At 36.1% G+C, this 12,429-nt stretch overlaps 1 protein-coding gene across 2 annotated transcripts in view; it reads right to left on the bottom strand.

The window, feature by feature from the left end:
* Window positions 1-5,197, bottom strand: part of LOC112049762 (uncharacterized) — a 105,991-nt gene extending 100,794 nt beyond the window's left edge. For both annotated transcript variants that reach the window (XM_024087791.2, XM_024087792.2), the window contains exon 1: window positions 5,022-5,197. The gene's annotated coding sequence lies outside the window, so the exon portion shown is untranslated. The remainder of the gene's footprint in view (window positions 1-5,021) is intronic.
* Window positions 5,198-12,429: the final 7,232 nt, after the last annotated feature.

Raw genomic sequence — 12,429 nt, 5'->3', positions numbered from 1 at the left:
AGTAACATTTAAAATTATGTGAATTCCCGGCCACTCACGAATTATGAAGCTAGGATAAGGACTTTCATTTTAGTATTTCTTTAGTATTAAAGCTAAAACTATTTATATATTAGTATTTCTGTATGTATGACATTACGGATATCCTATCCGTCATGTGTGTATGTCATCCGTCTGTCATACACACAGAAATACACATTAAACTAAGGCGCTATTATTTGGCTGGTTGGAGGCTTCGCCCGTGGCTAATTACCACCCTACCGACAAAGAAGTAACGCCAAGCGATTTAGCGTTCCGGTATAATGACGTGAAGAAACCGAAAGGAGTGAGGATTTTCATCCTCTTCCTAACAAGTTAGCCCGCTTCCATCTTACACTTCATCATCATTTACCATCAGGTGAAATTGTAGTCAAGGGCTAACTTGTAAAGAATATATAAAAAAAAAATATTTTCGGTGGTAAAAACAGCAAAATATTGACTTGTCGCAAAAAGTTTTCTTTTGTTCTAGAACGATCTAAAATTCAGAGAACTACCATTTTACTACAATACGTCGTTTAGCAAAAGATTTAAGCTTAACATTTGTGGTTAAAACAAGAGACTTTCTAATCGACGAGAAATTCATACCTGTCTTAGTGATGAAAGATGAATAGGTATTACGAGTTGATTCATAAAATATAACTTGGTATTCTCAAAGACAATGAGATGCTTAAATACTTATCAGGTTGCTATTATTATCAAGTCTTTACAAGTAGGTATGTGGGTACCTTTTACCTGTTTTTACTCCACGGTTTTCTAAAGATGTCTGCCAAATAATGGTATAGAGTTTAGACATTCAATTTCAAACATATTATAATTACATATTAAGGTAGGTAAAATATAGATGTTAAATTATTTAGTTATATGATAGTTTTTTTTTTTTTTTTTAATTCTTTACAAGTCAGCCCTTGATTACAATCTCACCCGATGGTAAGTGATGATGCAATCTAAGATGGAAGCGGACTAACATGTTAGAAGGAGGATGACAATCCACACCCCTTACGGTTTCTACACGACATCGTACCGTACTAAATCTTGCTAAATCGCTTGGCGGTACGTCTTTGTCAATCGGCCCAAGGAGAAAACCTCATTCGGCGTAGCCGGGGATCGAACCCAGGACCTCCGTCTTTTAAATCCACCACGCGTACCTCTGCGCCACAGAGGCCGTCAGTTAACTTATCAGTATTGCTTGTAGCTTCTAATTTTGCCCAACGTTTCAATGAAAATCAATTTGCGCTTTGTTGATCCACATACAAATAAATTGCGCCAAGTTCATTAATTGAGTTTTGTGTACAGTGTGGAGATATGTGGGCGCAAACTTACGCTAGACAATAATGCGGTCACGATGGAGCAATATAACGTCATTAGAGGGGCATTTGATCCACACGACTGGTCGCGTTGTGAAGGCGTTTATGAGCCGTGAGCTTATCTGAGTGTTAAGATTATTATTAGATGCTCAATAAAGTATGGGGAACGGAGATTAAAGAGAGATGGAGAACTTAATATAGCACGTTTTTCGCATAGCTGACGGAGTTTGAATTCTTATTTGGAATATTACTCTACCAAGACAACTAGACACCTGAGTAAATATTACGTTGCACGGTTTTCTGATAGGTTAGTAAAAATTAAAAATAAAGGTAAAAGTTAATAATTAAGTGGTAATTAATACGTTTTATTAATTTATTAAGATGACGTCATCAATCATCATGAGACTATGGGCTCAATAAAGATACAGACTAATAAAACTGGAAGACTTTCGCATAGCGGAGATCATACTATATGTTTTAATGATCAACTTCAAGATAAGCCAGAAGAAAGAAGAACCTTCTTTATGACATAGATCTGTTATTAAGATAAGATTACGAAGATAACATTTTTTTTATTCTTTACAAGTTAGCCCTTGACTACAGTACAATCTCACCTGGCGGTAAGTGATGATGCAGTCTAAAATAGAAGCGAGCTAACTTGTTAGGAGGAGGATGAAAATCCACACACCTTTCGGTTTCTACACGACATCGTACCGGAACGCTAAATCGCTTGGCGGTATGTCTTTGCCGGTAGAGTGGTAACTAGCCACCAGAGACCTGGACCAATTAAGAAAATCTCAATCGGCCCAGCCGGGGATCGAACCCAGGACCTCCGTTTTGTAAATATATCGCGTGCGCCACGGAGGCCGTCAAGAATAAAATACTCTGATATTATTGGTATAATTTGGAGCTTTTTACTGTAAAGGAAACCCAGTGTGAGCTATGTACAACTTTAGCCTTCAAATATGCTATAGCACACAGAGTACCTCTGTACCTCTATCTATTGGCGTGTTAGGTGATGCAGAAAGCTAACGTTGAGCTTGATTTGCTCGAATGCTTTCCTCGAGGCGTCGGGAGGAAGATCTCACGTGGTAAGCCATGTATGCCGTTCTCGATTTCTTGCCCAACCAGTTTGTTTAACCTTTGCTCGACGTCACGGCATGTGTTTAATATAATAAGAAGATTAATTTGCAAGTTAAATTTTATAGTGCCAATTTGAAATGGAAAAATTGTGGTCGTGAACATGAAAATGATAAAATATATAACATATAGCTTGTTTTTTTAAAGAATATTTGCCATATTTTTTATAATATGACCAATATTCCCATTTTCCTCTAACTAGTCAGGAAAGACTGTGCTAGGAGTGGATACGACAATAGATCAACTAGGCGGGGACTGAACCACATCCTATCGGTGATGAGTCGAACCGTTCTTACCGCTGAGCTATTGAGGCTATTAAAATAACGAAGCTAGGTATTGATTAATGTTTTAATGTGATACATTGAGTGGCTTACATGAAAAGGACTATACTCCCGCCACTTATTGCTTTGGCATTGCTTGGCAATGCTTTCTACCCGGAACATAAATATTTTACATAGCACCCGCGTGATATAAAATAAAGCCTCTGTTCATAAATATTTGCAGTTATTCTTAGATTTTTGTCAAAAGATAATATGTTGTAAAGATAACATTCATTATATTTAACTATTGTTCCTGCTTTTGGATGTGATGAATAGGGACCGCAATCGAGATTCATTTTAATAAGGGATTAGATTTTTTTTTATTTTAATCCCATTCGCTCTTGATGCCATTGTCTACTCATTTAGCTATTCCAATTATTAAAAAATAAAAACGTATCTAAACCTGTCTTGAGCTTATGTTTCTACAACCTTGAAAATAATATATATTGTCAAGACATATCTACCCACTTAGAAAATGCGATAGCTTAGCAACTTCGTTCGTAACATTCACGATGGTCCGCGCGGGCCGGGGGGCGTGTAGCGATGAATGAAAAACCTACGACTGATACACCTCACTTCCCCGCACGCACGATTTCACACCCGTGCAGTCTTTCCCCCCGTCGCCCGCAAATCATCAACGAACTTGCCAGACTGTAGGTCCTATACCTAAGTAGTTCATATGTCGCTGTATTTTCCTATATGACCTTATTATAAGCTACATAAAAGACTCGTTAACGTTCACAATACATTATTATAGCTACTTACTTCCTCAAAGTTAAGTTTTTGCTGCCATATTGTTTTTAAAATCAATGGTTAGAACTAGGCTGTTAATTAAGAAAAACCTACCTAGTTATCTAGTCTCATTTAAGGAAACTATATTGTCTAGATTAGACCGTAATATTTATTTATTTAAAAATTGTGTGTGCATTGCCTTAAAACAAGGGATACATTGGATTTTTAATTTGTAAAGCTCTATTAAGTCGCGAACTGTCTGCTAACCAGGTCACTGTCAGATACTGAAAAATATTTTGACATCTAAAGTAGGTAGGTTTTTGTATATAAAAATATGCTTAGAGTATTTCTTTCTATTTTTATCTTCTATCAATTAAGATGTGTTGCCTATACCCTTGGAAAGACACCGAGTTAGCGTTAATCCAGATCTAGTGGTGAACGCTCTTGGAAGGAATCTTGGAACACATGCGTATTAAAACACAATGTACGTTATTTTTTGTATAGTTCAGGGGATAGGCAGATGACCCATCCTGATGTTAAGCGGAAAAAACAAAACGGAACCTTGCAGGATACAAGGAATATACCCTACAACACGATGTCCTGAGGCGTAGGTGTTAAGCCTCATGTGCTTGTAATATATCAGCTATTAAAGCCTTAAAATTGGATCACATTTTTGCTGGGTGGTAGAAATATAAATGGTGGCTAATCTTCCCCGAACAAGCCCAGACAGAACTCTATTGCTACTAAAAGTACTAGTCCAAAAATTGTTAAACACTGGATTTAAAAGAACAAAATAATAATACAGGAACACATCATACAGAGTATAAATAGGCAGACAAGAGGAGAGAGGGAGGGGCGAGACCGGTTAAGTTTCAAACCGTCGGTATACGCTCAAGTGTCCCCGTTTTCCGTGCCTACATTGTTTGTATCGCTTTTCTCCTTTACTGATAACAAGCCATAGGAACACATTAAGACTATCTCCTTGAATCTTATATTTTTTCACCCATATTGTTTTTCAACAGGAAATCCGTTGATTTATGTTCAAAGTTTTTGTTCCCTATGACATCATCAGAATACATTACGGCGTAGAGCTTATGCGCGTTGATGTCTTCCCTATAGTGACGCTGAAGGCTGACTTTTGTTTGTAAATTTTAGTTCACTTTGTTAATTTATTATTCAAAAACGGCGAATTAAATATATTTTCAACATTAAGACGTAATAAAAGAACCGTTTACATAACGATACATCAATATATTATGATCGTGGAAAGAAAGTTGTCAAACCATCCGAAAGCAAGCTCACGAGATTGGAATTTTTGTCTGTAGCGGCGCGCCCACCTTACACCACACCTGAGCCAAAAGTATGTCAACACTGACTCTTCGAACTCGGCGATCGATCGTTGGAACTTTCACATTACCTTAAATTAACACTCCGCTGCGCGCACTACATCTAACAGCATGCATAGGTTAGTAAAGGGTAAAATACGAACCTTTTTGCACGCCGCGGGGCGTTCCAAATATGAAATCCGGTTAACACTATCAGGGGTTGGGGTTAATGCACGGACACTGTGCTGAACACACTCACACACAAGAGTCACAGAGTCTGGCGCATGGTCGCCAGGCCGGTGCGGTCGCGACGGCCGCCAGGTCAGCACTGAGGCTTTCTTCGAGACAACGCGCGCGCGCGCAGGTAAGAATGAGACTATCGTAATTACACGGCACACTGGCACAGGCTCTATGTGTGTGTAATTTGAAGTCATTAAAGGTGAGGTTCAGTACCTTTTTAAATGTCATAATTTATTCTACAAGCAGAAATGCATCTTTGCAACCAACCATGAAATATATTTTCCGGACGTTGTAGTTTTAATGTATTTTTGTTTTGAAATTGATTTACCAAAGTATATATACTTTTACGGTAGTCTTATTAAGGATGTATAATAGGGACGGCGTCTTAATAAAAGTGAATTAACGTACCTCAACGACATTGCGATATTTCACCAGGGTTAGAATACAATACATTTATTCCGAGAATATTCCTTTGCTTTTACGCATAACTTAGTGTAGCTCTGGGAAGCATTTATTACTCCAGGCAATATGAGAAAGCACTCGCATACTTACCTATATATAAACATGGTGCGTATACATCGAACTTGTACATTCATGCATCAAAATGCATTTAACATTATAAGACAATCAATTGTAATTTCTTACTGACTTCTAATATACGTTGGGTGAACATATTCCGGATTCAGGATTTCTTTTTTCACACTGTTGGCTGTTGATATATGTCACCTTGTCATCAATACATACATATCAACATATCAATAAAATCGAAGTGTTTTTCTGTGATATTTACACGACAGCAAAAAACAAAAAAACTTATTAAAAAATTTTGTCTATCTGTCTGTCTTTCTGTTCGTCCGGGCTAATTTTAGAACGGCTGAACTGATTTCATTGAGGCTTTCTCTGGAAAATAGAGGAGGTCATTAAGTAGCATAAAGGCTGCGGTTTATCCCCGAAAAATCCATGGTTCGATGGGTGTCCTCTCGTTAAAAATAAATATACTGATTGCAGGGTCAAGTCTCTTTCCTGAGCTGTGGTGCGGTACCTTAAATGGTAGGTTTAATATGAAAATGGTTGACTTTGTGAAGATTAGTATCAGATATGTTAACAATTATAATCACTGGCTTCATGTGCTCTTCAAGGTACGCGGATCAATCAATCAAACATCAAAATCAAAACTCCTACTGAGATTTTTGTGAAGATAATCCGAAGCTTATAGGCTAATTAGGCTAAACCAATGAGGCTGCAAAATTAATGTGGTACGCTCAAATTAAAACCACTATTGATTTTTGCTTGTCTGCTATCACGCCTGTAGGTAAAATGCATCTCGTTTGACTTGATATCCGAAGAAAAATTCAATTTTTAAAACAGCATGCGGAACCCTAACGCTTTACCAATTGCCGTCACGGGCTCCTTGCTAACTGTTATCCGTGCCCACCACTACATAGTAACGAAGACGCGCCTACCAACGTAACACAATGTACATACAGAACAGGTGGAGCTTCCAACGCATTCTTTCTTTTGTGAATAATTAGGCTTTATGTGTACGTTGCCAAAACTCTAAAGTTGCTTGGACAAGTTGTGTACTGGAATTTTATTTTTGTGTCGTTATTTTCTTTATATGTATCATATATGTTGATGTTGCGCCGTGATAGCCCAGTGGAACCTTTGCCTCCGATTCCGGAGGGTATGGGTTCGAATCCGGTCTAGGGCATGCACCTCGAACTTTTCGGTTGTGTGCATTTTAAGAAACTAAATATCATGTGTCCCAAACGGTGAAAGAAAAACATCGTGAGGAAACCTTCATACCAGAGAATTTTCTCAATTCTCTGTGTGTGTGAAGTGTGCCAATACGCACTGGGCCAGCGTGGTGGACTATTATCTATAGTGGTTATAACTTTGAGATTATAGTGACAGTAATTCCGGTAAAAAAAATATGGACTAGATCATTTTTTTTTTATTCTTTACAAGTTAGCCCTTGACTACAATCTCACCTAATGGTAAGCGATGATGATGGTAAGTGATGATGATTATTCGATTTTTCTCACATGAGTCACAAAATCAGCATTGTTTTCAACCCCGTCTACCCGATCGTGATAGCTACAGACAAGCACACAGTCACAGTGAGCAAACTTAGCGGCTTAGGTGTTGAGGGCTTAAAAAACTTTTAAGCCGGAATTTCAAAAACAAATTATTTATTACAGATACCCAATATTTTTTATCATTAGCACATTGTCTAAGCAAATTAAATTAAAATCGTTTTTAATTTTAATTGATAACATGCAAAGTTATAATCTCAATATTACTAATATATAAATAGAAATAATCTTTATAGGATACGTCCGTCTGTCTGTCTTAGAGCTTCTATAGCTCAACGGTTAGAGCGGTCGGACTCATCACCGAAGGGTGGTGATTACATCCCCACCCTGTTGGTCTATTATCGTAACCACTCCTAGCACAGTTTTTCCCGACTAGTTGAAGGGGAATGGGAATATTAGTCATATTTAAAAGATATGGCAAATATTCTTTAAAAAAAATCTATTTTATTTCGTTATCAAGATAGACGTTGATTTTTATATATTAGATAAGCGGATGCCCTCGACTCCGTCTGCGTTAAATTCTGTATTCACAAATCCTGCGGAAAACATGGTCAATTTATCTTTATACATTGCAATCATTTCAACGACTTGAAAAGGTATCAGACAAACTTACTTTCGCATTTTAATATTAGTAGGAATTGTACATGGCCAAAGTTGTCGGCAAACGCTAGTCTGACAAATGAATGGCATCCGAACAATTACACAAGTTTGGTCTGTCGACGCGTGTGCGGCACTTTCTCCCAAGGCTGATGACGTCAGCCAGTGGGTCAACGCCGAAGTTTCTTTAATGAAGCCGGGGGAAAGAGTTCCGACTATTTGTCACGGCTTAGCTGGAACTTTAGAAAACTATTTCCTCGAGAAAACAGAGCCTTGCATACGGCTACTATAATGACTTAGAAACACTTGTATGCGTCATCTTTTCTCGTATGAATGGTTTAGTATACCCTACGAAGTTTGTTTAGTACTTGTTTTTTTTCTCTCATTTATTTATTTGTCCTTTTTTAATTTTTAAAGTACAAAACACTATTAAAAAATATTAAAAAAATCAACTCTGCCACTGCGGAAAATTTGAGTGCCCAAGCAACTGGTGGTCAGGGCTCAGGAGTGAAGAACCTCCTCACAATACGCGCCATCATAAGACACCTTCTGTATCCGACCCCTGATCCAACACTTAAGCGAAAGCTTATTAAGCTGTTCGTTGAAGCTTTTCGCCATAACATTAACTGAAACGACTATCTGAACAATAATGGTTGACTCAACATGGCGGTAATCTAGTGAGCAAGGTCCAAGTATTTAGATACCTGGTTGTTATTAATTGGGTACATTTAAAACAAGTGTGTACTCTCGATCCTACATCTACACTTATTATTAGATGATATCGTGGTATATACATCTTATTGGAATATGAACTTTGGTATTATAGATAGTAGATGCAGAAGAAGAAGATTTCCCACCAAATTTTAAGTGGAAAACCATCGAATAAAGCATAGCAACACTAAACAATACATGCTAATAACACGTCACAGCAATCCTGCTTTGTGGCAGAATCAAGTATTGTTTTTGTTTTTCCCAAGAAAATCTCTGCTATAAAAAAATAACACTTTGTTTATAAGTTTTTCCACCCACCAGTGTTTCAAACAAATTGTATTATTTTGGATTCTCTACCACTAAACACTAAAACAAAGAACTACTAATGACGTAGTTCTTTGTTTTGGTGTCTTGCTATTACTATTTAGATGTGGAATATTTAATACAACAATAAAAAAATCGAATTACTCTAGCGCCTCTATCACTGCACTCATCAAAATTCTACTTTCGTTCGGTGATGTTTTTTTCTATATTAAGGCTCGCGTTTGACCAGGTTCCTCCCTGATGGTAGATAGACAACTGTAGATTATTCCTACAGAAAAAAAATGGTCTAAGTTGCAACTCACTTGTCTAGAACATGCTTATTCAGTTTGAATAAACTCACAGCGAGCGTACTCGTAGGTCCTTATATTTTGTGTTCTCAAATCCATCTCCTCGCCTCTCTTCGTTAAATTAATCTCAACTGCTGTAAAACATGTCTTTGTGAACTTTCATTTTAAATGAAATATTTCATAAAGCCATTTTAAATGAAGTGCTGCGAGAGCTCGGAGCTATTATTGTCTGACTTTACATAAAGATGGCAATGAGTTTGTGCAAAAAGAGCTGGCGTTGTAATTGAAAATATTCTATAAAGAAACCTACCGCCATGTCTCCCTCCTGGCTTCTTTCTTGGAGTTTACATTTTTTTGTAAAGAAAATGGAAAATGTTTTACATTCTATATTTTTGTCGTATCATCCCCCTTCAGTAAATAATAAATTATAAAGAAAAAGGTGGAGAAAATATAGAGTAATACACGAGTCCTTTAATAAACGGTGACTAATAGGTAATTTGTATACTCTGTGAAAAAATAAATTTGACCATTTATTTAAACAAAGAATAATTTATTCCGTGTTATACTTGTAAATCATTGCATAATACTTTCGAATCACATAAATCATTAATACACTCATAATAGTTAAGATGGTAATTATGTGATTAGTTACTTGATACGAAGAACCAATTTTGATAATCATTTTTTTTACATTCACATAATTAAAGTGCCTAATAGTTAGTAAAACTGTTAATGGTTATTTCTGAAAATATCTTTACGCAATTGCTACTTCTGTCAAGCTGATCCTTGGTAATCTTAGTGTACTTACATTGGTAACTGAGAATATGTAAGTTCTTACTTTTGGTGGTGATATGTCTGTCGCATAATATTTTGAATTGTATAGCTGTTAACCAATAAGTTCTAGATATTGGATAAAAGCAGACGTTACTTTGCGGAAGTTCATCATGAATAGATAATAATTTATTTATTTAGCTATCATCCGCGAAAAGTCGACGAACCCATGCGACAACGTCAGATCCGACAAAATACTCTTCACTTACGTTTTACCCCGAAACCGAAGCATCCTCAGAAGATGTTGACTCTACAACGTGCAATTGCACTGATTATCTATTAATAAGTTCTAAGTTTGATTACAAGCTCGGGTGAATCGTAATAATGCTGCGTTGAAAGGTACCTCTAAAGGTAGTGGTAGAGTAGACTAATGTTTTGCTTTTACTAAGTTATCCCGCTGTTACTCATATCTTAAATCTTAATATTGCAACGAGATTTCTGTCAAGGGTAAAGTCTTCGTTACATTAAAACAATGACTCAAACTCAAACATAAACAAGTAAATTTTCATTTCCACACCACTGTGTAAATTATAAATCCAACACAAAGTATATTTTTTTAATATGGTTTGGTTCATTTGGTTCACAAAATTGAAGATACCAATAAAGAATCAAAAAGCTGTTTGACAAAAATATCTATGCCAGAGGCAACAGCAAAACTGAAAGCTTGTTGATTGTGAAATTCCAAAGAAAAACCTATGGAATCAATAGCGAACGTACGTCGAAAATTTTCCAGCAAATTTGAAGGTAGATACCCCAAGTTCGGTGGAATCTATTATTATCGGCAGGAATATTTCTGCTTCGCTTTTCCGAGGAAGCGTTATTAGGTTACTTTATAATCTTTTGTCTCGGTTTTCTTTTGACTAGAACGTACAGAGGTTTTACGAAACTGCACAGTTGAATAATGAATCGTGGGAACTAATGTATAACAATTAATGTGTAGCAGTTTCCTGACTTTTTATAGTTTGATTGTCTACTATAGATTTCCTTGGGCTCTATGTGTTTTATATGCATATTATCAATGTAAAGATTTTTTTTACGTGTAAATACGAGTATGTTACGATTCATAAAATGTTAGAAAACATTTACATACAAAACATAACAGTGAATACGTACAAACGAATCCTAGGCCTAATTCATCATTGAAATTTAATCCTGGTATATTATTTTTAGTAAATTCCATGGACGTAGACGTGAAATTTATTAAAAATGGTGGTTCCATGGAATTAATTAAACATAATACACCAATGTCAATGAAATTAACTGAAAAATTTTGGATTTTACAAAAACTATCGATAATTCTTTGGTTCATCTGTTGGTCCAAAATCTTCAATTCGGTATTTAAAATATAACATTATGTCGGCTTATCGGCTACCAACTTATTATTTTTCTTTATTTTTGTTTTATTTATTTCTGATTGTGTAAGTGCCTCCTTTAGATTAGGTTGCATAATGGGACCTCAGCGGCGTCATAGGGGGTTGTTCTCCGTTACTTATCATCACTGTTACACATGACATAATATTTCCAAACACATATATTGTATATGTATATAAATTATAAACTAAAATTAAAGTAAATAACTCTGGTTGGGAGCACTTTGCCCCATTTTAATTAAACTTTTAAGCACAAACAATTTTATTATAATGAAAACATTTCGGATTGTCTCCTTTTGTTTTAGTTCACTCTCATTTGTGTTTTAAAGTTTAATGTACCTGTAATACGAACGTGTTGGACCGAGAGCTTACGATAACCAGATATACTTCATTGTAGGAAGGTTTAAAGTTAGTCAAACTGTGGTCCCACTATAAGTAAGTAAGAGCGGGGACACATGGTGCGTTGCGGCGCCGCATCGCAAAGATTTCACCGTATCAGCGAGTACACGAGCGATGCGGCGCCGCAACGTTGTTATATCGCAGCGGCGCCGTAGCAGCGTTGGATAGTCTGTTAATAAAGTAATGTTATGACGCATAGACTCAGACCAATTATAGAAGGACCTGTATCGCACTCATAGTCACGAACAAAAATGTCTGTCATTTTCTGAGGAAAACGAGCTTAGATTTGGTATATATCTTTATTTAGTAATTAAAGCATATCTATCAGTTGTTCAATTATCTATAACGACTTTCTGGTAAATTATTAATGCCATCAAAAACAATACTTGTAAAAAAACCCAAGTCTCGCAATTTAGTTCTTCTACCGTAAAAAGTTGTGAGATCTATGTAATACCAAGTCAGTTATTTTATTCAGTCCCTACATAAATAATCTTCTGTCTTAAGATATTACGTAATTTGCTAACCTACGAGTAACAACATCTTATAGAGACCATATCAACGTTAAGGATCTTTACTTTTTTTTATAAAATAGATTAACTTAGCCATCGCATCAAAACACAATATATCTCGCAAGTTATACATAATATTATATTCAATAGATATAATTGCTTAGAGCGATTGCCAAGTCAATCTATTTTATAAAAAAAAGACTTTTTT

This window comes from Bicyclus anynana, chromosome 12 (assembly GCF_947172395.1).
Source record: "Bicyclus anynana chromosome 12, ilBicAnyn1.1, whole genome shotgun sequence".
NCBI lineage: Eukaryota > Metazoa > Arthropoda > Insecta > Lepidoptera > Nymphalidae > Bicyclus > Bicyclus anynana.
The sequence above is the reverse complement of the archived record's forward strand: the minus strand, read 5'-3'. Positions and strand labels throughout refer to the sequence as shown.